Here is a 24,814-nt window from a genome sequence, read left to right as displayed (position 1 = left end):
TTCAGTCACACATTTAGCAATAATTGTTAGTTCTGTTTGTTGATTCAGGGTTAGCATCATCTGGGGTCCTCTGAGGGTCAGCATCGTCTCTTCTCAGGTGTTCTGGATCCAGACTGGAGCTTGTTTAAATCCTAGTTACCCGTGGCGAAACATAGAAACAAAATACAGACATCATTAGCATAGCTGCTGATCCATCAAAGTAAAATTAGTTTAACCCAAGGTAATGAATAAAAATGCACATTTGATCAGATGCAACTGCAGTCACAATTAAAAAGATACATTATTCGAATGCTTGGCGAAAGAGATGTGTTTTTAATCTAGATTTAAACAGAGAGAGTGTGTCTGAACCCCGAACATTATCAGGAAGGCTATTCCAGAGTTTGGGAGCCAAATGTGAGAAGGCTCTACCTCCTTTAGTGGACTTTGCTATCCTAGGAACGACCAAAAGTCCAGCGTTTTGTGACCTTAGGGTGCGTGATGGGTTGTAACGTGGTAGAAGGCTAGTTAGGTACGCAGGAGCTAAACCATTTAGGGCCTTATAGGTAAGTTATGATAATTTGTAACTGATAGGGAACTTAATAGGTAGCCAGTGCAGAGACTGTAAAATTGGGGTAATATGATCATATTTTCTTGACCTGGTAAGGACTCTATCTGCTGTATTTTGGACGACCTGTAGCTTGTTTATTGACGAAGCAGGACAACCACCTAGAAGTGCATTACAATAGTCCAGTCTAGAGGTCATGAATGCATGAACTAGCTTTTCTGCATCAGAAACAGATAACATGTTTCGTAGCTTGGCAATGTTTCTAAGATGGAAGAATGCAGTTTTTGTAACATTGGAAATATGATTTTCAAAAGACAAGTTGCTGTCTAATATAACACCCAGATTTCTGACTGTAGAGGAAGTAACAGTACATCCGTCTAGTTGCAGATTGTAATCTACAAGATTCTGTGTAGTGTTTTTTGGTCCAATAATTAGTATCTCTGTCTTATCCGAATTTAATTGGAGAAAATTGTGTGTCATCCAATCTTTTACATTTTTAACACACTCTGTTAGCTTAGATAATTGGGAAGTTTCATCTGGTCTCGTTGAGATATACAGCTGAGTATCATCAGCATAACAGTGGAAGCTAATTCCGTATTTTCTAATAATATTACCAAGGGGCAACATATATATTGAAAATAGAAGGGGACCTAGGACGGATCCTTGTGGCACTCCATATTTTACTGATGATAAATGAGATGACTCCCCATTTAAGTAAACAAAATGGTAGCGATCGGACCGGTAGGATCTAAACCATCTTAGAGCCTGCCCTTGAATACCTGTATAGTTTTGTAATCGATCTATGAGTATGTCATGATCTATGGTGTCGAACGCAGCACTAAGATCAAGTAAGACTAGAAATGAGATGCAGCCTTGGTCTGACGCAAGGAGCAGGTCATTTGTAATTTTAACAAGTGCAGTTTCTGTGCTATGGTGGGGCCTAAAACCTGACTGAAATTCTTCATACAGATCATTTTTATGCAGGAAGGTGCTCAATTGAGCAGACACAACTTTCTCTAAAATTTTAGACATAAATGGAAGATTTGAAATAGGCCTATAATTTGCCAGTACACTAGGATCTAGTTTTGGTTTCTTAATAAGAGGCTTGATAACCGCTTGATAACAATATTATCACGGTATTATCAGAGTATTATCATGGTATTATCACGGTATTATCACTGTATTATCAGAGTATTATCACTGTATTATCACGGTATTATCACAGTATTATCACAGTATTATCAGAGTATTATCACGGTATTATCAGAGTATTATCACTGTATTATCACCGTATTATCAGAGTATTATCACGGTATTATAACGGTATTATCAGAGTTTTATCAGAGTATTATTACCGTATTATCAGAGTATTATCACTGTATTATCACCGTATTATCAGAGTATTATCACGGTATTATAACGGTATTATCAGAGTATTATCACCGTATTATCACCGTATTATCAGAGTATTATCACGGTATTATAACGGTATTATCAGAGTATTATCACTGTATTATCACTGTATTATCACGGTATTATAACAGTATTATCAGAGTATTATCACGTATTATCACTGTATTATCACTGTATTATCACGGTATTATCACAGTATTATCAGAGTATTATCACGGTATTATCAGAGTATTATCACGGTATTATAACGGTATTATCAGAGTATTATCACTGTATTATCACTGTATTATCACGGTATTATAACAGTATTATCAGAGTATTATCACGTATTATCAGAGTATTATCACGGTATTATCACGGTATTATCACCGTATTATCACGTATTATCACGGTATTATCAGAGTATTATCACTGTATTATCAGAGTATTATCACGGTATTATCACGGTATTATCAGAGTATTATCACGGTATTATCAGAGTATTATCACGGTATTATCACGGTATTATCACAGTAATGACCAGATCATGCTGGAAACATCAACCAAACCAGCAACGCCTCGCTGCTGCTGGAGAAGAAATAACTGGGTTTTTAATTATTGATGAGGTTCTCCAGTTTTCAGCTATATATATATAAACTAGTCAACATTTGAAGTGGATCAAAACTTTTCATCAAAGTCCTAAAACCTAAACAATACATGTTCTTGAGTTTAACTTCTGTTCATTTTTATGATCCACTTAAAATATTATGTAACTCTCTCTCTCTGTCTCTATCATAGAGTATATAAAACATATCAGTGATGCCAGGTTAGGTGTATTAATAACCTGCACCAGACCGATGTTTTCATCTAACCCGACTGCAACTCAGACCGCGAAGAAAGAAAAATAAAATGTTGTTCCTGACCCGCATTTCTAAAAGCAGTAAATGCTCATCCGGCGTCATTGGGCCATAGACGGAGGAACTAGGCAAAAAAAAAACTAAAAACAAAAAAAACTTAATATATTCTAATTTTGTTAAGAATGATACAAACTCGTCCATTAGCTCATGATTTGTACTAAAGTAGTGTAGTCTGTCTGTGTCAGGTTCAGACAGGATCTGATCAGAGCACTTCTGAATCTCGCTCGACACACACTGGACTGATGGATCAAATCAATCAAATACATGTGCAATATTGGCTGCCATACACTGATTTTTATTTTATTTTTTTCTAGTCGACTAGTAGTTGTTCATTTAAGACATTTGTGGACAAATCGCCCCTTTATATTAATTCAATGAAGTAAATAGACTATAGCCTACAGGATAATAAGCGTTATGACCGCACACATAAAGCTTGCCACGGAGAACCGGTTAAAGTAACAATTATGAATGTGTCTAAATATGCAAGGAGACATTTAATAGTTTAGTAATAAACTTGTGTTTTCTGTGTCGCTGCTGAGATGAAGTTGACGATGCGGACTCACCATGAACACCAGAGAGAAATGCACATTTCATATTACATCAGAGAGTAGTTTATTTATTTGGTTTGAATATTTTCATTTAAAAGAAGACATTTCAATCTTTCTGTAATATATAGCCTATATTTCTCAAATCTGTAAGGCACACGCTGAGTTTCATTGCCCTCCCTCATTACATTGTTAAATATTTGCTTCTTATTTATTAAATACGGGCAACTGATTGATAAAACATTGATCAAAATTAAGATACAATTTATACAAAATGAAAATCTTTTAAAATGATTTTTCTATAAAACAAAACTTCAAAATCATGTTTCACTGCAGTCATAAACAATTATAATGTGTTCATTTAGGTGTCAGCTACAATGCACACCTTATACATTTTTAATATATATTAAAATCAATTATAAATCATTTAGATAAAAACGAGGCCCGTTTATCACTTTCAGGCACATTCCTGTGAAAATGACCCATGGTTTTAACAATAACAGCACAAATCACTGTTCTTGTAGCGATGGTAACTGTAAATTAACCATGGTTTTGTTACTTCAAATAATAATTTACCATGAAGTATTAATATACTGTAATATGTTGTTGTTGTTGTTGCTATAAAAACAGACCTAAGCCATCAATAGCCTTTAAAATGACTTAAAATGTATTATATAAAAAACAATGAGGCAATAATGATTGGTTAATAATAACACTGTTAAAATACATAATGTAGGCAAATACAGAATAAACAATGTTATGTACATGTTATTACAAATGCCATGTGATTTCTGCTGTTACTCTTACAGGACGATCAAATCCTTGTTTAGGATACTGACCAAACATTTCATTCAAATAATTATAATATATACCTTTTTATATAAATATACCTTTTTGCTATAGATGGCACAGGCTTTATAATTTCTTCAACAAAAAAAGGTGCATATCACAACCCTTACAAAAATAAACCATGGTTTTATCAAAGTAAAACTGCTTAGTTTCCTTTTGCATGATTTCTGAATGCTTGAGACTAAATTAGATCATAATAAAGTTATAGCCACAGGTAAATGTTGAGAGCTACAATTGTAGTTTGTAAATAATACATTTCATTAATATAGTTGTTTATTTGATTAAAGTTCTATGTTCACCCCTATAGGTGTTTATTTCCTTCATCGTATTTGAGGAACACACATCTGACCAGCAGCGGACCTGTGTTTTAAACATAACCTTATTCTTTCTGCACAAATGTGAGCCAGCAGTTTGCATGATTATTATTTTCCCCAGATATGACAAAATCCAAATGATGTGTCATTAGTAACCCTTTTAAATAATCAATAATTGTTTGGGGAATTTTTTGGGGAAAATCATGTTTTATGTTCGGTCACAATTGTGACCGGTGGGACAATGTGTTAATAACATATTTCTGCAGTTATTAAAATGGTTATATACCTCAGCTCAGCTATTTTAAACTGTAATATAGTAATATAGTTTTTGATCTCTCTCTAGATGTATTATATACCTGTAAGCCCTCACAGTACTAATAGAAGAAAATCAGATATGGAAACATTATCTTGTGGCAGACACTTGTTTGTTGTCACGACCGGCTCAAAGCCGTGACAAATGGGAAGGAGGACATAGTCAGGTTGGTATGTTGCAACAAAGATATTTATTAATATAAATAAAGAACATAAAATAAGAAATCAACAAACCAAAAACACGATTCCGTCAACAAACGAATGCTCCAAGCATCCAACAGAACAGAGTTAAACTAATCATAACCTCAAAATAGCCAAAGCAAAACCAAACAGCCGGGAGTTCACCCTCCACACCAAACAGAGCTGACACTATATAGGGAAGGAACAGGTGCACACAATTCCGTTGACGAGCCTTCCAACCACACCCACTGACCGGTCTAAGTGGAAGTAACGAGGGACTCGTCACATTGTACAGATTAAGTTTCATTCATTTATTAATTTGATCGCTTGCATCTCTAATAGTAAGAATCTTCACCTTGTTTAATTCAAGTCAAGATATTAATAGAGCATCCACAATACACACATGGTTTCAAAGCAGCTTCTAGTAAGCTCTGTTACCTCTACAGTGGTCACCTAAGTCCTAAATGTGTGAGAAAGAACCTACAGAGTGTGTTTTATGTTATCCATGGAAAGTTACAGCTGTTCAGACTGTGTAACATTGGAAGAGCAGAGGGATATAAGGTGGAGTACAGGAACTCAGCGTTGCTGTACGACTGTCTAACCTGGTGTAAGCTGATATCAGCAACAAACACACAAACCACTCAGCCAGGCTTTTATTTAAAGAGATTTACATATTTTATTGTAAGTGTGTGTAAAATGGGTTTCAATAAGCGCGTGACGTGGACACGCAAAAAAAAAGAAAAAAAGAAATCTGGCTGTTGTTTGATTTGATAAGATAATAGAGCATTTTAAAACAAATACAATTAATCAGTTTAAGGATGTACACAATTATTTTAAATCAGTCTGAACTAAATCCAAAATAAAGGTTAAAATAATTAATTTCTGTCGAAACAACGAAAAAGAATGATTCGAGTCAAACTACTACTATTGCGCATGCGCTGATGACCGGAAATCCACGTGACCTCGTCAGTTCGCGCGCGTGCCATTAACGAGCTGGAGTCCAGTCTGTGGTGGAGTGCTGGTAAGATCAAAAATCTTTTATTATTGTCTGCATTGTGCTGATGGAGAGTAAAATAAAGATTAAATCAGTCAGATTTCTACGGTCCCGTGGGGTGACTTTGTTCGGTTTACTCGGTTATCGTGGTCTCGAGATGCTCTGTTGAGTGAAGTCAGAAAGATCTTTCTTCCTCACCATATTTCATGAGAACTGTGACTTTCTTAATAATGTGGAAGAACCTCAGAAGACCTGACAAACTATTGCCCAAACCAGTCTGAGATTACCTGAAGTGATGTGAAATCTGACTCTTTACTGAACAGAAATCCTATCCATATGTTGAATAATAACACAGTGCGTGTTGAGACAACATCCAAATGTGTGGAAATAGGTGTCATAATTATATCAAGTTATAATTAATTATAATAAGTACATTAAGACCAATGATTTATTTCTTGAGTGCAGCGGTCAGCGTGATTAAACCGCAGAACAGATCTCTCTTAACACAGACTTTAAGAAGAAGAGATGGATGTGTGCTTCAAGAGAAGGACAGGTAAGTGAAGTCATTGTCCTGCTGTATACGGCTCGTTTTCTGTGTTTTCTGACTAAAAGAGAAATAAATAAATATATAAAATACTAACCTGTGTAAAAACAAAGACCATGAATTACAACAGAACAAAGAAATTGAACTTAAAACACTCAAAGCACTGAATAAGAAACATTATATTGTATAAACACAAATAGACTGAATAGAGTTCACTGAATAAATTCAATATACATTTATGGTTATTAATTAAAGAAACCTAAAACCTGTGGGGATGATGACTGTGTTTATCTGATTATATGTTCGGTCCGTTGGTTCAGCTATCACTAGTCAAATAAACAAGCTGTGGACTTTAATCTTTTCATTTAATTGATCTATTTTAACCTCATGTTTTTCTCTGTGAACAGTAGTGAGGGGCGTGGGGGGGCTCTACTGATATCCATCACTACTCACTTCACTTCTGTTATCTCCTTAATTTAAGGAAAAGCTCAGAACATAATGATCCACATTCATCTAACAGTGTTCTTCCCCAAGATGTAGTTTTAACGTTCCCAGACCTTTCCAAATGTGTTTCTGTCTGTGCTGTGAATCAGATCTGAGTCTCTCAGGAGCAGGAGATGATGACCTCGTGCAGGAGATGATGCCCTCGTGCAGGAGATGATGACCTCGTGCAGGAGATGATGACCTCGTGCAGGAGATGATGCCCTCGTGAAGGAGATGATGACCTCGTGCAGGAGATGATGACCTCGTGCAGGAGATGACCTCGAGCAGGAGATGACCTCGTGCAGGAGATGATGCCCTCGTGCAGGAGATGATGCCCTCGTGCAGGAGATGATGACCTCGTGCAGGAGATGATGCCCTCGTGCAGGAGATGATGACCTCGTGCAGGAGATGATGCCCTCGTGCAGGAGATGATGACCTCGTGCAGGAGATGATGACCTCGTGCAGGAGATGATGACCTCATGGAGACATGAAGCCGAACACATCGCTGTAGTGTTTCCTGCTGCGTCTCACACATCACGAGAAGACAAGAAACACACTGTACACAGTACACATAACACGCAATAGAAGTAACTTGACTTTAAAATATAAGTTTAATGAAGTATCACAGACACAGAGTAGATTTCTTATTATTGGATGCCTTTTGATGTGAAACATCAGGTGACCATAAGACACTCGCTCCTCTTGTGATTAAAGCACGGACCACAGATCTGTATTTACATCCCCTTTATTAAACACATCAGGTCACGCTATCAGTGTTCCAGAGCTTTCTGAAGACGAACACACACTTCCTGTTCCCCCAGAGAAACCATCATCTCTGCCACACTGGGACCCTGCTGCAGACACACACAACAGACCGTTACAGCAGTGTATGTGCGTGTGTGTGTGCGTGTGTGCGTGTGTGTGTCACCTGTTGTGCACTCAGAGCGAGTCTCAGCACTCTCATGGCTCCGCTGTATTTGGTGTTCTTCAGTCTGCTGGCGATCAGTTTGAGCTCAGAGTTCAGATGCTCTGTGGACAGGAATGAGCCGCTGGATGCCACCAGCCTGACCACAAACACACATTACCACACACATGAACACACTAGTAACATGCGCACGCACGTGTGTGTGTGTGTGTGAGAGAAACTCACTGCATGACTGCTGCTGTGATGTCATCCACCTCTGTGCTCACTTCCTGCAGCTGCTGACGCGTGACTTTCGGCCGGATCCACAGATATGTATGTGTGTGATCGAGTAGCTCTCGCAGCGAGCAGATGTGACCCTGAAGCGCACACACACACACACACACACACACACACACAGTGACAGGAGAGTTCAATCAGACACTCACTCAAACACACAAAGCTCAGTGCTGCGTTCGACACTATTGACCACAACATTCGTTTGTGAAATCTCTCACAACCCACCAAAATATTTGAGAAAAATAAAAACGGTTGACATTAAGCCTAATCTTACTTAAAAGTTTGATGACAGAATTAAAGTATTTAAGAAAAATATAAATTTTATTTTAGAGTACGCCTGAAAAATAGCTACTACAGTGAATTCCCACAACAACTCAGTAGCCATATGCTGGAGAATCCGGCCCGCCATCGCAGGCAGCAGCACACTTCAACAGATATCCCCTGCTCAGGGAGTAGGGAGCAATGAACACTGTGTGGGGATCACGTCAATCAGAACACAGTTCATTTACATAGCTCTCTTCTAACGAGCTGGTATCTGAATCCAGTCGCCCGGATCCAGTACGTATCCAGACCAGATGGTGGATCAGCACCTAGAAAGGACCTCTACATCCCTGAAAGACAGCGGAGACCAGGACAACTAGAGCCCAGATACAGATCCCCTGTAAAGACCTTGTTTCAGAGGAGCACCAGGACAAGACCACAGGAAACAGATGATTCTTCTGCACAATCTGACTTTGCTGCAGCCTGGAATTGAACTACTGGTTTCGTCTGGTCAGAGGAGAACTGAGCACTATTTTGACACACTATTTCTCTGTGTAATACTTTAAAGCTACTTTGACACAATTTGCATTGCACTATAGAAATACCTAAATGAACAAAACAAAAGGAAAGCGCGAGTGATGGCGTTGGCTCGGTTTGCTCTGCTACCTTGCGCAGCTGCAGGACTCTCTGCATGTAGTGTGTCTCCAGGACGGAGCGGTCGCTGATCCGAGAGCCGTGTGTGTGAAGAACCTGCTGACGCAGCTCATCCAGCAGCACAGCACACTGCTCCTCATCCTCGATTCTGTGCTGCAGATGAACCCTACACACACACACACACACACACAGCTGAAACACTCTGTGATCAGCTGACCTTTATCAGGACGCACAAGACTACACTTATTTCATAGTGCAGTACAGACTGTTCATCTGCATGTGTGACAGCTTTAACTAAAGAAACACCTGTTGAACTCGTCTAGTTTGTCCAGATCCAGCAGAGCAGAGTGCGTCGTGATCTTGGAAATGTTAAACTCACAAACTAATTCATCCAGGCGCCGACCGATCCGATTATCTGCATAAAAGAAAAAAACATTAACGAATGATTTTAAGTGTATGATGAATATTTACTTTCACCAAACCCAGTCGAATGATTGATCATTCTTTTCTTGTTTACTACTAGCACATTCTGATGATGTTTAATTCCTCTATAGTAATCTGCATCATAGCATACAAGTCAATAGGTGTCATTATCATACAGTCTACCTACATCGTACCAAAGTTTAATAGATCCATTTAGTGATCTTACAGGATAGCTACAATCATCATGTTCCTGGACACACTCACCTCTGAAGCCGGATCCGGCGTGAGTGACTATGTCCAGCAGGGTCTCGGGCAGCACACCCTGCTCTCTGAAACGCTGGACGAAGATGTCTCCTTGTCTCTTGGACAGCTTAGTGCCGTCACGGTTGAGCAGCAGTGGCAGGTGTGCGTAAGCGGGTGGTGTCCAGCGCAGTGCGCGGAACAGCTGCAGGTGTTTGGAGGTGGAGATCAGCCACTCAGAGCCGCGCAGCAACATGACTGATGTTCATGTGATGGTCGTCCACCACACTAGCAAGGTGATAGGTGGGGGAAGCCGTCAGCCTTCAGGATGACCGGATCTCCCTCCGCTGCTGCCGGATCGTGCCGTGTCCAGCCAAAGATCAGGTCCTGGAAAACCTCTGCACCTGAGTCCAGCTTGAAGCGGATCACACACGGAATCCCCTGAGCCAGCTTTTTGCTGCACCTGCTCCGGCGGCACCTCTCGACAGCGGTTATCATAACTGCAGAGACGGAGGAGACAGGTGTGAAAGAGGAGAAACGGAGGAGACAGGTGTGAAAGAGGAGAGACGGAGGAGACAGGTGTGAAAGAGGAGAGACGGAGGAGACAGGTGTGAAAGAGGAGAGACGGAGGAGACAGGTGTGAAAGAGGAGAGACGGAGGAGACAGGTGTGAAAGAGGAGAGACGGAGGAGACAGGTGTGAAAGAGGAGGGACAGGTGTGAAAGAGGAGAGATGGAAGAGAGGTGTGAAAGAGGAGAGACAGAGGAGACAGGTGTGAAAGAGGAGAAACAGAGGAGACAGGTGTGAAAGAGGAGAGATGGAGGAGACGGGTGTGTGATGGAGGAGAGATGGAGGAGACAGGTGTGAAAGAGGAGAGACGGAGGAGACAGGTGTGAAAGAGGAGAGACGGAGGAGACAGGTGTGAAAGAGGAGAGACGGAGGAGACAGGTGTGAAAGAGGAGGGACAGGTGTGAAAGAGGAGAGATGGAAGAGAGGTGTGAAAGAGGAGAGATGGAGGAGACAGGTGTGAAAGAGGAGAGATGGAGGAGACGGGTGTGTGATGGAGGATAGATGGAGGAGACGGGTGTGTGATGGAGGAGAGATGGAGGAGACGGGTGTGTGATGGAGGAGAGACGGAGGAGACAGGTGCGTGATGGAGGAGAGACGGATGGAAGAGACAGAGGAGACAGGTGTGAAAGAGGAGAGACAGAGGAGACAGGTGTGAAAGAGGAGAGACGGAGGAGACAGGTGTGTGATGGAGGAGAGACGGATGGAAGAGACAGAGGAGACAGGTGTGAAAGAGGAGAGACAGGAGACAGGTGTGAAAGAGGAGAGATGGAGGAGACAGGTGTGAAAGAGGAGAGATGGAGGAGACAGGTGTGAAAGAGGAGAGACGGATGGAAGAGACAGAGGAGACAGGTGTGAAAGAGGAGAGATGGAGGAGACAGGTGTGAAAGAGGAGAGACAGTTGTGAAAGAGGAGAGATGGAAGAGAGGTGTGAAAGAGGAGAGACAGAGGAGACAGGTGTGAAAGAGGAGAGATGGAGGAGACGGGTGTGTGATGGAGGAGAGATGGAGGAGACGGGTGTGTGATGGAGGAGAGATGGAGGAGACGGGTGTGTGATGGATGAGAGACGGATGGAAGAGACAGAGGAGACAGGTGTGAAAGAGGACAGACAGGGGAGACGGGTGTGAAAGAGGAGAGACGGGAGACAGGTGTGAAAGAGGAGAGACAGAGGAGACAGGTGTGAAAGAGGAGAGACGGAGGAGACAGGTGTGTGATGGAGGAGAGACGGATGGAAGAGACAGAGGAGACAGGTGTGAAAGAGGACAGACAGGGGAGACGGGTGTGAAAGAGGAGAGACGGGAGACAGGTGTGAAAGAGGAGAGACAGAGGAGACAGGTGTGAAAGAGGAGAGACGGGAGGAGACAGGTGTGTGATGGAGGAGAGACGGATGGAAGAGACAGAGGAGACAGGTGTAAAAGAGGAGAGACAGAGGAGACAGGTGTGAAAGAGAAGAGATGGAGGAGACGGGTGTGTGATGGAGGAGAGACGGATGGAAGAGACAGAGGAGAAAGGGGTGTGAAAGAGGAGAGACAGAGGAGACAGGTGTGAAAGAGGAGAGATGGAGGAAACGGGTGTGTGATGGAGGAGACAGGTGTGAAAGAGGAGAGATGGATGGATGAGACAGAGGAGACAGGTGTGAAAGAGAAGAGATGGAGGAGACGGGTGTGAAAAGAGAAGAGATGGAGGAGACGGGTGTGAAAGAGGAGAGACGGAAGAGACAGGTGTGAAAGAGGAGAGACGGGGGAGACGGGTGTGAAGGAGGAGAGACAGGGGAGACAGGTGTGAAAGAGGAGAGACGGAGGAGACAGGTGTGAAAGAGGAGAGACAGGGGAGATGGGTGTGAAAGAGGAGAGACGGATGGAAGAGACAGGGGAGATGGGTGTGAAAGAGGAGAGACGGATGGAAGAGACAGAGGAGACAGGTGTGAAAGAGGAGAGACGGAGGAGACAGGTGTGAAAGAGGAGAGACGGAGGAGACAGGTGTGAAAGAGGAGAGACAGGGGAGATGGGTGTGAAAGAGGAGAGACGGATGGAAGAGACAGGGGAGACGGGTGTGAAAGAGGAGAGACGGATGGAAGAGACAGAGGAGACAGGTGTGAAAGAGGAGAGACAGGGGAGACGGGTGTGAAAGAGGAGAGACAGAGGAGACGGGTGTGAAAGAGGAGAGACGGAGGAGACAGATGTGAAAGAGGAGAGACGGAGGAGACAGGTGTGTGATGGAGGAGAGACGGATGGAAGAGATGGATGGAAGAGACAGAGGAGACAGGTGTGAAAGTGGAGAGACAGAGGAGACAGGTGTGAAAGAGAAGAGATGGAGGAGACAGGTGTGTGATGGAGGAGAGACGGATGGAAGAGACGGGTGTGAAAAGAGGAGAGACAGAGGAGACAGGTGTGAAAGAGGAGAGACAGAGGAGACAGGTGTGAAAGAGAAGAGATGGAGGAGAAGGGTGTGTGATGGAGGAGAGACGGATGGAAGAGACAGAGGAGACAGGTGTGAAAGAGGAGAGAAAGAGGAGACAGGTGTGAAAGAGGAGAGACGGAGGAGACAGGTGTGTGATGGAGGAGAGATGGATGGAAGAGACAGAGGAGACAGGTGTGAAAGAGGAGAGACGGAGGAGACAGGTGTGAAAGAGGAGAGACCGAGGAGACAGGTGTGTGATGGAGGAGAGACAGATGGAAGAGACAGAGGAGACAGGTGTGAAAGAGGAGAGACAGAGGACACAGGTGTGAAAGAGGAGAGACGGAGGAGACAGGTGTGAAAGAGGAGAGATGGAGGAGACGGGTGTGTGATGGAGGAGAGACGGAGGAGACAGGTGTGAAAGAGGAGAGATGGATGGAAGAGACAGAGGAGACAGGTGTGAAAGGGGGAGACGGAGGAGACAGGTGTGAAAGAAGAGATGGAGGAGACGGGGTGTGAAAGAGGAGAGACGGAGGAGACAGGTGTGAAAGAGGAGAGACGGGGGAGATGGGTGTGAAAGAGGAGAGACGGAGGAGACAGGTGTGAAAGAGGAGAGACGGATGGAAGAGACAGAGGAGACAGGTGTGAAAGAGGAGAGACGGAGGAGACGGGTGTGAAAGAGGAGAGACAGAGGAGACAGGTGTGAAAGAGTAGAGACGGAGGAGACAGGTGTGAAAGAGAAAAGATGGAGGAGACAGGTGTGTGATGGAGGAGAGACGGATGGAAGAGACAGAGGAGACGGGTGTGAAAGAGGAGAGACAGAGGAGACAGGTGTGAAAGAGGAGAGATGGAGGAGACAGGGGTGTGAAAGAGGAGAGACGGAGGAGACGGGTGTGAAAGAGGAGAGACAGAGGAGACAGGTGTGAAAGAGGAGAGACAGAGGAGACGGGTGTGAAGGACCTTCTTTCTTTGTGTGAATATTTGGGTGGTGTTATTCAAATCTTCCCACACAGTGACCTAGATATTTGGTGGTGTCATCATCACAACACCTCTCTCCCCAGAATGGCATGAACTCTTGAATAGCTTTGAATCCATTGGTCTGTGTCAGTTACCCAATCAGTGGGTGTGTTCCCAAACTCCACCTTCTTTGAACTGCAATTGTTTTTTTCCTCATTCTGCGGCGGTCCTACAGTAGAACAACATCTCCTGAATACACTGGAGTGTTGAACAGTTGAGCTGCACAAATATATCCGCACCTGTACGATCACTCGCAGAGACTTTATTTGTAGAAAGAAATCGCAATGAAGTTTGGTGTCGAAGACCCGGAGTTATGCAAAAAAAACGACAGTAAATGAATTGCCAAACAAACATACAATAATAAATCTTTGTTTTTATCAAGAGTAAATCATGGCACCACATAAATTATAAAAAGGTGTAACAATTTACCCAACACTATAAAAACAAATAAATGAATTCACACTTCCCCTAAAGGACTGATTATGGATCTTTTGCATTGCAAACATGACACTTGGCTCTGAACTGCTGCTAAACATGATTCTTTTGTCTATTATATTCTGATCATCGGGGCCCGTCTCACTCCTAGATTGTCTACACGTTGCGAGTCATGTTTACATTAATCTATACCCCACCTCCAGATGCGTACAATGCCGTTTTAGTGCCACGTTGAAAAAAATAATCTAAGATTACGAGATTAAAGTCTAAATATTACAAGAATAAAGTTGTAATATTTCGAGAATAAGGTCGAAGAAACAACTCATTCAGAATTCAATCAATTTTTCTAGAAACATTAAGACTTTATTCTCCAAACATTTCAACTTTTCACTAAATATTACGACTTTAATCTCATAATTTTACATTGCCACTAAAACGCTGTCGCAGCAGCGCGAGGGACAGTTCTGAAAAAATATACGGTCATAGTCTTTTCAAACTTCTTTTTTACTTTGAAGTATATTAGGGCCTTTGGCCTCTCCCCGGCGTCAGTGTGTTTACCGCGGCACTTGTCCGCTGCGGCTGGGCGTCTCTCTTCAGCAGATCCAGCCTCTGATTGGAGCAGAAGCAGTAGTAGGCGTGTCCCGTCTGCAGGAGAGTAGACGCCGCCTGTGAGTAGAGCTGCAGTCGCTCGGACTGAACATACGGCCCATAATCCCCTCCTCTGCGGCGGCTCTCGTCCGGCGGGATGCCTGCAACACAGACAGAAGACAGAAAGATCTGTACTGCCAGGTACGTTTACACATACAAGGAACATGTTTTAATGACACCAGCTTCCAGTACACAGAGACAATTATAACACAGATAGTAAAAATAAGATGTGAATGAAATACACAAGCATCAAGGTTCCTCATACACTGATTTATTTGTGGCGGCTCGTCACAATATCAGAACTGACCGCCGCAAATATCCACCGCCATCAGCTCCAGCATCTCATGAGAGTGACCATGTGCAGAGCAGGGGTCACGAGGACTGAGGTTGAGAAAGTAGAAGATCCGAGGCGCGGAACACAGACCCCACGTCATAAATGTTAATTAATGTGACCTCATCTGCTGCCACAAGTGTTCCTACAGTACAGGAACCTGAATGACTCCACTGCAGTCACAGTGCTGTTCATGATGGTGAGTGAAGTACTCCATCATCTCCACCATCATCATGAGCGTGTGTTCATCGGGACAGCACCTTTCACTGATATAGAAACACGTCACGTCACCACACTATTCCCTGCAGATTCTGCATCGCTCGGACCGAACTCGACAGGAAGCTCTTTAGCTTTTAGAAGTGTATAGATATCAGAAAGAACAGTTCATTTAACAGAAGTGCACCACATAAGAAGGACAGAAATGAAGAGCTCCGTCTCTCAGAGAGCACACACACACACACACACACACCTGCCCACTCCAGCATGTCCTCTATATCGTCTGCGGCTCCGGGGACCAGCCGGCTCCGGTCAGTGTCCTCCAGACGCAGGAGGAAGGCCCCGCCGTGCTGTCTGCTGAACAAGTAGTTATAGAGCGCTGTACGCAGACCCCCGAGATGCAGAAACCCTGAGCGGACACACACAACACACACCAGGTCACGATCAAGACCAATGCTCTCACACACTCACAATTCATCAACACAGTCATTTTGCTTGTTTACCATCATTACACACTTGATTCTGTGAACCAGAAATATTACAGCAACATCAGAGCGCTGGTGTCTTAACTCTTAATCACACATCACTTTAATATTAATATTAATCTAACGCCAGGATGATTCTGAAGGAAAACTGTTCACATATCTGTCACACAGATAGACCACATGCTCTTATTTCAGGGATGTTTTCTATTTTGCGGATATTTCCGGTCTTCGGTCAGAAACACTGTGAAGTCATGGCCTGATCACATTCAGGATCACAGATGATATAATCGTAGATTATTAGGTTATAAAATCGATGATATCGTAGGAGATAATGACAGCTGTTTGTGTATCTTCGGCTCTGTGCAGTAAATACTGCTCCGTCTGAGAGCAGGTGGAAATACCACATTAATAACATGTTTTAAATTACAAACCCAATTCCAAAAATGTTGGGACTCTTTACAAATTGTGAATAAAAACAGAATGCAATGATGTGGACGTTTCAAATTTCAATATTTTATTCAGAATGCAACATAGATGACATATCAAATGTTTAAACTGAGACAATTTATCATTGTAAGGGAGAAATAAGTTGATTTTAAATTTCATGGCATCAATACATCTCAACAAAGTTGGGACAAGTCCATGTTTACCAATGTGTCGCATCCCCTTTTCTTTCTATAGCAGTCTGCAAATGTCTGGGGACTGAGGAGACAAGCTGCTCAAGTTTAGGAATAGGAATGTTGTCCCATTCTTGTCTAATACAGGCTTCTAGTTGCTCAACTGTCTTAGGTCTTCTTTGTCTTAGGTCTTCTTTTGTCTTTATGATGCACCAAATGTTTTCTATGGGTGAAAGATCTGGACTGCAGGCTGGTCATTTCAGTCCCCGGATCTTTCTTCTACGCAGCCATGAAAATGCAAAATGCATGTTGGAAAATGCTTCTGAACTGAGCGCTGATAACAACTTGGGTTGTCCTTGTCCTCTTTAGTCCAGATGACATGGTGTCCCAGTTTTCCAAAAAGAACTCAAAATTTTGATTCGTCTGACACACAGAACAGTTTTACACTTTGTCCATCTTAAATGAGCCTTGGTCCAGAGAAAACATCTGCACTTCTGGATCATGATTAGATATGGCTTCTTTTTTGACCTATAGAGTTTTAGCTGGTAACGGTGAATGACACACAATGTTTTCTGGAAGTATTCCTGAGCCCATGTTGTGTTCTCCAGTACAGTATCATTCCTGTAAGTGATGCAGTGCCGTCTAAGAGCTGAAGATCACGGGCATCCAGTGTGGTTTTCAGGCCTTGACCCTTACACACAGAGATTGTTCCAGATTCTCTGAATCTTTGGATGATATTATGCACTGTAGATGATGATAACTTCAAATTCTTTGCAGTTTTTCTCTGAGAAACTCCTTTCTGATATTGCACCACTATTTTTCGCCGCAGCATTGGGGGAATTGGTGATCCTCTGCCCATCTTGACTTCTGATAGACACTGTCACTCTGAGAGGCTCTTTTTATACCCAATCATGTTCCCAATTGACCTAATAAGTGGTTAAATTGGTCCTCCAGCTGTTCCTTATATGTACATATATCTTTTCCGGTCTCTTATTGCTACCTGTCCCATCTATATAAAATCATCAGGGCAGCGCTGACCTGTAATGTGGTCAGGAGAGCTGCTGGAACTATATTCGCCTTGCGTTCCCAGAAGAACTCTCGTCAGCCAATCAGATTCAAGCATTCAAAGGCCTCGTGGTATAAAATATGATAATCAAGTATTATTTAATGATACAATTACAATTAAAACTTGATAACCATGTTTGAATGCATATTAATCATTTTAACAGTGTTTTAACTGGACTTGTGGTGGTGCTTTTTGTCATTCAGTGTTTCTAAAATAATAATAATAATAAATAAAACAATAGGGAAGAAATTAACAAAAATAGCGCTTACAGGATCAGGTGTGTTAGATTAGTGTAGAGCTGTGAGTCTGAGTGCAGCTGCGCCTCTGATTGGTCAGACCACCTGTCAATCATGCTCCCTGCTAACGGTCAATCAATGAAACATGGACAGTGTCCGGGTACTTTAAGGTTCGGATCACATTATAAGCATAATTTGGATGTTTTTAGTTATCTTTGCCCCATCACGTCTCTAAGCCGCTAGCAGCCCAAAACTAAACAGTTTAATCGACTGCGTCTCTCATCTACTGAACATCTTTCAGCGCAACATCTGTCCTTCTTTATATAAAGAGCTAATAACAGCCATAGACTGCGCTTTCTCTTCTGTCCTCAGTTCCTAAAGTCATCTTCTCTGTGTGAGGACTGCTGTCTGGAGCTGTGAGCCTCTCATCTTAGCTAATATCAAAGGTATGACATATTTCAAATGCAAAAACATTTATTTAATTGTTTGATCAAAGTGATTGCCAGTCTCCCCTAACTCTATGCCTCTGAGTAAAATAATATACATATTAAAACACAAAAGGAGCAGGTCAAGACGCCGAGCAGGGATTGTGTCGTGTTTACAGCTGTACTTGAGCACTTTACACATTGCTTGTTTGTGCTGTTTGAAAGCTTCTGAACTCTCCTGAAGGACACAGCTGCTGTAGAGCTGTTATTGACCGCCAGAGGGCGGAGAAGAGCGCAGTGGCAGAATCTGCGCAGCACCGAAGTAGCCTCGGAAGCCTCGTTCGGCACATCTACTAGATATTACACATATTACATGTTAGATATGATATATGTTACCTGTGGGACTCGGAGCGAAGCGGACGCGTGGCGCGGGCGCGGGGTGTCTCGTGCACACGCCTCTGCGCGAGCTGGGTCTCCTCCAGCACACCTTCCTCAAAACACAGAACATCTCCAGCGTCCATGAACCCGCGACTTCCGGAGAACCGCCGCGGCACTTCCTGTTTCACAAAGCAAAACAAAAGTCTCTACTTCCACACGCTCGATCAGAGAGAGCTCTAGCGCTTCTGACAATGAAAACATGGAAATGCTTACGTTACATACATTAAAACATTAACAGGTTTCTTGTTTACCAGGTTATAAATAGTTTGGATATTGTTTAACTTATTATTTAAAAATTAGTAATAACTATTTCCAAACTTGCATTTATGTATATTATATTTTGCCAACAAAAGTAATAAATTAATAAAATAACATTCCTTATGGAATGACACGCCGTAAGTGGACAAAAAATAAAATACAATATTTTTTTTAACAAAGTTCATACCTGGGCATAATATAACCAAAAACTGTCTGAATAAGGACAACCCCAAAATGAAAAAAAAAAAAAAAAAACGTTTTGATGCCAGTGTCGCCTGACGTCACTACTTTTTCCTGTTTGTTCCAGGGGGCAAGGAACTCGACCGGAAGTTGAAGTCGGGTGGGGGCTGCCATCTTTTAGCAGAACTTCACTTGCGTTAGCATTCCCATTGACTCCCATTCATTTTGGCGTCACTTTGACAGCGAATAACTTTACATCTGAGGCTTTTAAAAGACTCCGTTTGTCCATTATTTATTTCTTAAGATACACGACAATGTATAAAGGGCTCCATTACCTTCTATGTTACATTATGCCCCCGTATAAACCGTTTTTGTAAAAAATAGGCTAACGGTTGCGTCATAACCACTCGTCTCTCTGTAGCATTACCGTACAGACAGGAGCAGAAGCTCGCAGGCAATTAACTTAATATGGCATACTGGCGTTACATTTTAAAATACTATACAAAATAATTAATCAGAATACTTACTCCTGCTCACTCACGACAAAGAACTCCCGGCTCAAGCTCGCCGTCTCTGCAAGATTAACGATGACAGTTTGCACGCACAGCTACTTAGAAGATTTACATCTGTCAGACAGGTTGCTGACGTCGTCAAGCTTCGTTTGAGTCTGCGCGTCAGAAACGGAAGTGCTAAAAAACGCTAAAAATGGGCTTCACTTGTCTCAATTGAGTTTCAATGGGGTTGCTGTGTCCATTTCTTTTACTGTCTATGGTTTGTTCCAGGCGGCGAGTTGAAGTTGGCCGGGTGCTGCCATCTTGTAGCAGAACTTCACTTGTGTTAGCATACCATTGACTCCCATTCATTTTGGCGTCACTTTGACAGCGAATAACTTTACATCTGAGGCGTTTAAAGACTCCGTTTGTCCATTATTTATTTCTAAAGATACACGACAATGTATAAAGGGCTCCATTACCTTCTATGTTACATTATGGCCCCGTATAAACAGTTTTTGTAAAAAATAGGCTAACGATTGCGTCATAACCACTCGACTCTCTGTCGCATTACCGTACAGACAGGAGGAGAAGCTCGCAGGCAATTAACTTAATATGGCGTACTGGCGTTACATTTTAAAATACTATACAAAATAATTAATCAGAATACTTACTCCTGCTCACTCACGACAAAGAACTCCCCGCTCAAGCTCGCCGTCTCTGCAAGATTAACGATGGCAGTTTGCACGCACAGCTACTAGAAGATTTACATCTGGCAGACAGGTTGCTGACGTCATCAAGCTTCGTTTGAGTCTGCGCGTCAGAAACGGAAGTGCTAAAAAACGCTAAAAATGGGCTTCAATTGTCTCAGTTGAGTTCCAATGGGGTCGTTGTGTCCATTTCTTTTACTGTCTATGGTTTGCTCCTCTAGATAGCGTCATGTAATCATAGACCTCATATAGGGTAACCACCTGCTAATAAGCCCAAGGGGGGACAAGGGGTATGTTTCTGAGGGACAATGTGGGACACCTTGTGCGACGGTGCCCCCACCCCATGGGCAGACTCACTGATAGTGGTTTACCCATTTCTAGCACATACCATCTTACATGGTATATTAATAATGCCCTATTCCCCTAAACATGTGTAATTGCTGATGTACTGTATGCTTATGACAGTATCGACAAATGCACTTCCACTTACGATTTACTTTAGCTATTTAATTTATTTATAATAATAATAATAATAATAATAATAATAATAAGTTTTATTTATATACTTTATACAGTACTTTTTATACTGCAGCACACCTGCAAAGCGTTAGCACTCGTTAGCTTGTCATTAGCGTTTTCTTTTCTCCTCTCCTCTCCTCTCTCACGCTGCAGTTTTCCACAAGTTCATCAAACAACCGCAGTAAGAATATTTCATCAAGCACGGTGAGTAATGGCTTCTCCTACAATTGTTATTTGCACCTCTTGCCACATGTACAGTTTATCTATCTCTGTCGCTGATGAGGGATTCACATGTGATAAATGCAGGAAACAGTTAGGCTGACAGAGAAGATTTCAGAATTAGAGACACGCATCCAAACTTTAATTGAGGACAGTAAGATGCGTCTAGCTCAGGGATTCCTGTACATTGTCCGGTTCCAGCAGAGCCCCTGCAGCAGGGCAACTGGGTGACGGTGAGGCAGCGTAGTCGTGGGTCAAAACACCGCTCTTCTGTTCCGATCAAAACATTAAACAGGTTCTCCCCACTCAGTGATGCACCCACTGAGAAACCTGATGAAAGTGCTCTAGTTATTGGCGATTCTATTGTACGGAACGTGAATATAGAGACACCAGCCACCATAGTCAAATGTTTACCGGGGAGCCAGAGCGCCTGACATCTTGGCAAATTTAAAAGTGCTGGGCTAATGCTAAACTTAAATACAGTAAGATTGTTATTCATGCCGGCGCTAATGATGTTCGACTTCGCCAGTCAGAGATCACTAAAAATAACTTTAAAGAGGTGTGTGAACTTGCAAGCACGATGTCAGACACTGTAATATGCTCTGGTCCCCTCCCTGCTTACCGTGGTGACGAGATGCATAGCAGATTGTCATCACTCAATGGCTGGATGTCTAAGTGGTGCCCACAGAATAACATAGGTTATATAGACAATTGGACGAGCTTTTGGGGCAGACCTGACCTGTTTAAAAGAGATGGTCTTCATCCCTCCTGGGGTGGCGCCACTCTTCTGTCTAGAAATATGGCAAATAGTCTTAGTGCATCAGACAGTGCACTATAGACCCCCTGAGGAACAGTTCCACTCATTCTCTACTATAGGAGAGGAAGAATTGTATAAACTTGTTAAATCATCTAAACTTACAACATGTATGTTAGACCCTATACCATCTAAGCTCTTAAAAGAGGTGCTTCCAGAAGTCATAGGTGTCACGGTTTTACGCTGCCTGAAGGAATACGGAGTCGAGGATAAACGGAATAAGGTTTTTAATATATCCAACACAGGGGATATCCAACATGGAGCACAGAGGTAGACACACGTAAGTAGCAAGTGGTCACACGTGAGCACAAGTGAGCACAAGTGAGAAGACCCGCCAAAACAGAACAGAAGGGACAAGGCTTATGTACAACAGATAATTGGGGAAACACAGGTGGATGGAATCATTAAATTAACAGGGACATGGAACACATGAGGAAGATAATAGACACACCTGGGAACTAATCACGGAAGACAGAAACTGGGTCACTGGGGCAAAAACATTAAATGAGTCCAGGTGTGTGACAGTACTCCCCCCTCCCGGTAGGTGCGTCCTCGCACCGTAGAAACAACAGGGGAGGCGTGGGTGGGAACTTGGGAGGAGGTTCCGGTGGAGGACGGACTCCCAGGAGGGGGCCAGCAGACAGGGACCACAGAAGGAGGAGCCAGGGAGGAGACGACGGAGGGAGGAGCCAGGGGAGGAGGACAGGAGCAGGAGGAGGCCAGATGGTCCACCAGAGACCAGCCAGGACGGAGATCCAAGGTGGAGTCGACGGCGGGAGGAGCCATGGTGAAGGAAGGGTCGACGACACCAGGGGGCCGACAGGCGGAGACTGCACCGGTGGGTGAGGAGCCAAGATGGAGCAGCACAGCCGCAGAGCCAGGGGGACGTCGAGGTTCCGGAGGGCTAGGTGGAGCAGAAGGCTCAGGCGACCAAGGCGGAGGCAGGGTCCTGGCAGACCGATGTGGAGCCGGAGCGACCGAGGATGGAGGTGGAACCGGAGGGAAGGAGGAGCCTGACAGAGCCGGAGGGATGGAGTGACGAGGTGGAACCAGAGGAGTGGAGTCCCGAGGCGGCGGATGGTCGACGACTGACCAAGGTGGAGCCGGAGGGACGAGGGAGCCCGGTGGAGCAGGTGGGATGACAGGCCACGGTGGAGACGAGGGAGCTAAGAGCCAAGGCGGAGCCGCTGGGGTCGAAGGACCGAGGAGGAGTCCAGGGCTCGGAGGCTGGAGGCGGAGACAGGGCCTTAACACGCCAAGGCGGAGCTGGAGACTGGCAGTCCAGCGGCGAACCACCGCGCCCCGATGGCGCGGACTGAGGGTGAGCTGCGGGACTGACTGCACCAGCAGGGATGGCGAGGAACTGGCTGGTCTAGGAGGAGGAGAGAGGAGAAGGATGGGAGGAAGGACAGGAGGATCAGGACTGGACGGAACCAGCGAAAGAGGAGTAGAGGGACCAGCAGGTTTGAGAGGAGGCGGGAGAGGGAGGCTGGGAGGGATACAGGAGACACAGAAGATTCAGAGCTGGGCGGAAACCAGCGGAGACACAGAAGATTCAGAGCTGGGCGGAACCAAGCGGAGACACAGAAGATTCAGAGCTGGGCGGAACCAGCGGAGACACAGAAGATTCAGAGCTGGGCGGAACAGCGGAGAAACAGAAGATTCAGAGCTGGGCGGAGCCAGCGGAGATACAGGAAACTCAGGGCTGGGCGTAACCAGCGGAGAAACCAGAAAACTCAGGGCTGGGCGTAACCAGCGGAGAAACAGAAAATTCAGGGCTGGGCGTAACCAGCGGAGAAACAGAAAACTCAGGGTCTGGGCGTAACCAGCGGAGAAAACCAGAGAAACTCAGGGCTGGGCGTAACCAGCGGAGAAACAGAAGATTCAGGGCTGGGCGTAACCAGCGGAGAAACAGAAAACTCAGGCTGGGCGAACCAGCGGAGAAACAGAAAACTCAGGCTGGGCGGAACCAGCGGAAATGGAGCAGAGGAAATGACTGGAGGAGGTAAGGAGTGGGAGACTGAGAGGGTATACAGGGGAATCAGGGCTGGACGGAACCAGCGGGGAAACAGGAATATTAGGGATTACCTCCGTAGACCAGTCCATCAGATCCAGAAACTTGCTCCATATGACTTTCAGAGACTGTATACAGCTCACCCTCAGTCGCAGGAGTGTGGGCAGGGCTTTCCTCCACGCCCTCGATCTCCACGAGGACTCCCACGATGCACGGTGTTGCCGGCTCACACACCTGGTCAGTCGCGCTCTCGAGTTCCGGCTCCCTGTCAGTGGATGGCTCGGGCTCTGCGGCTGCGGTGGGCTCTGGCCACCGTGCGGCGTGATGGTGGCTGGCTGGTCTCTGGGTCGGAGTGGGGGCTGGCGAGGTCCTCTATGGGGCAGACGGTGAGAGGTGACCATTTCTCGCCAGAGTCCACTCCACGTATGCGGCGAAATCCTCTCGAGGACCATCTTCGGACGACAACGCTCTGCATTTGGAGTTCAGGCTGGTGTTGTAGAAGGTGCAGAGCGCGCCGTCCGGGTAGCTGGTGGCATTAGCTAATAGGAAAAACTGTCTGGTATGGTCCTCGAGAGAACGTCCTTCCTGCTTCAGCAGGAGGATGAGGAATTCGGGACGATAGAGGGGATCCATAGACACTAAGAAAAGAAAAGACTGTGAAAAAACAAAAGCAAAACGGAGGGAAGAACACGCAGTTTTCTATTTTCTCTTTTGGTCGGGTCTTCTGTCACGGTTTTACGCTGCCTGAAGGAATACGGAGTCGAGGATAAACGGAATAAGGTTTTTAATATATCCAACACAGGGGATATCCAACATGGAGCACAGAGGTAGACACACGTAAGTAGCAAGTGACAGTGAGCACAAGTGAGCACAAGTGAG

The 24,814-nt window shown here is 44.2% G+C and overlaps 2 long non-coding RNA genes and 1 pseudogene across 2 annotated transcripts; 2 read left to right on the top strand and 1 right to left on the bottom strand.

Annotated features, from left to right (window-relative positions):
- Positions 1-5,123: 5,123 nt before the first annotated feature.
- On the top strand, positions 5,124-7,519 carry LOC113073824 (uncharacterized). Its single transcript, XR_003280549.1, has 3 exons — positions 5,124-6,074; positions 6,513-6,600; positions 7,185-7,519. It is a non-coding gene; the product is annotated as an uncharacterized LOC113073824 (long non-coding RNA).
- Positions 7,520-7,666: 147 nt separating this feature from the next.
- LOC113073823 (probable glutamate--tRNA ligase, mitochondrial) lies at positions 7,667-18,866 on the bottom strand (annotated as a pseudogene).
- On the top strand, positions 14,974-21,080 carry LOC113073825 (uncharacterized). Its single transcript, XR_003280550.1, has 3 exons — positions 14,974-15,057; positions 18,240-18,313; positions 21,042-21,080. It is a non-coding gene; the product is annotated as an uncharacterized LOC113073825 (long non-coding RNA).
- Positions 21,081-24,814: the final 3,734 nt, after the last annotated feature.

The sequence above is a fragment of the Carassius auratus genome, unplaced genomic scaffold (assembly GCF_003368295.1).
Source record: "Carassius auratus strain Wakin unplaced genomic scaffold, ASM336829v1 scaf_tig00012937, whole genome shotgun sequence".
NCBI classification, from domain to species: Eukaryota; Metazoa; Chordata; class Actinopteri; order Cypriniformes; family Cyprinidae; genus Carassius; species Carassius auratus.
Note: the sequence above shows the minus strand (reverse complement) of the source record. Positions and strands in the feature narration are given on the sequence as shown.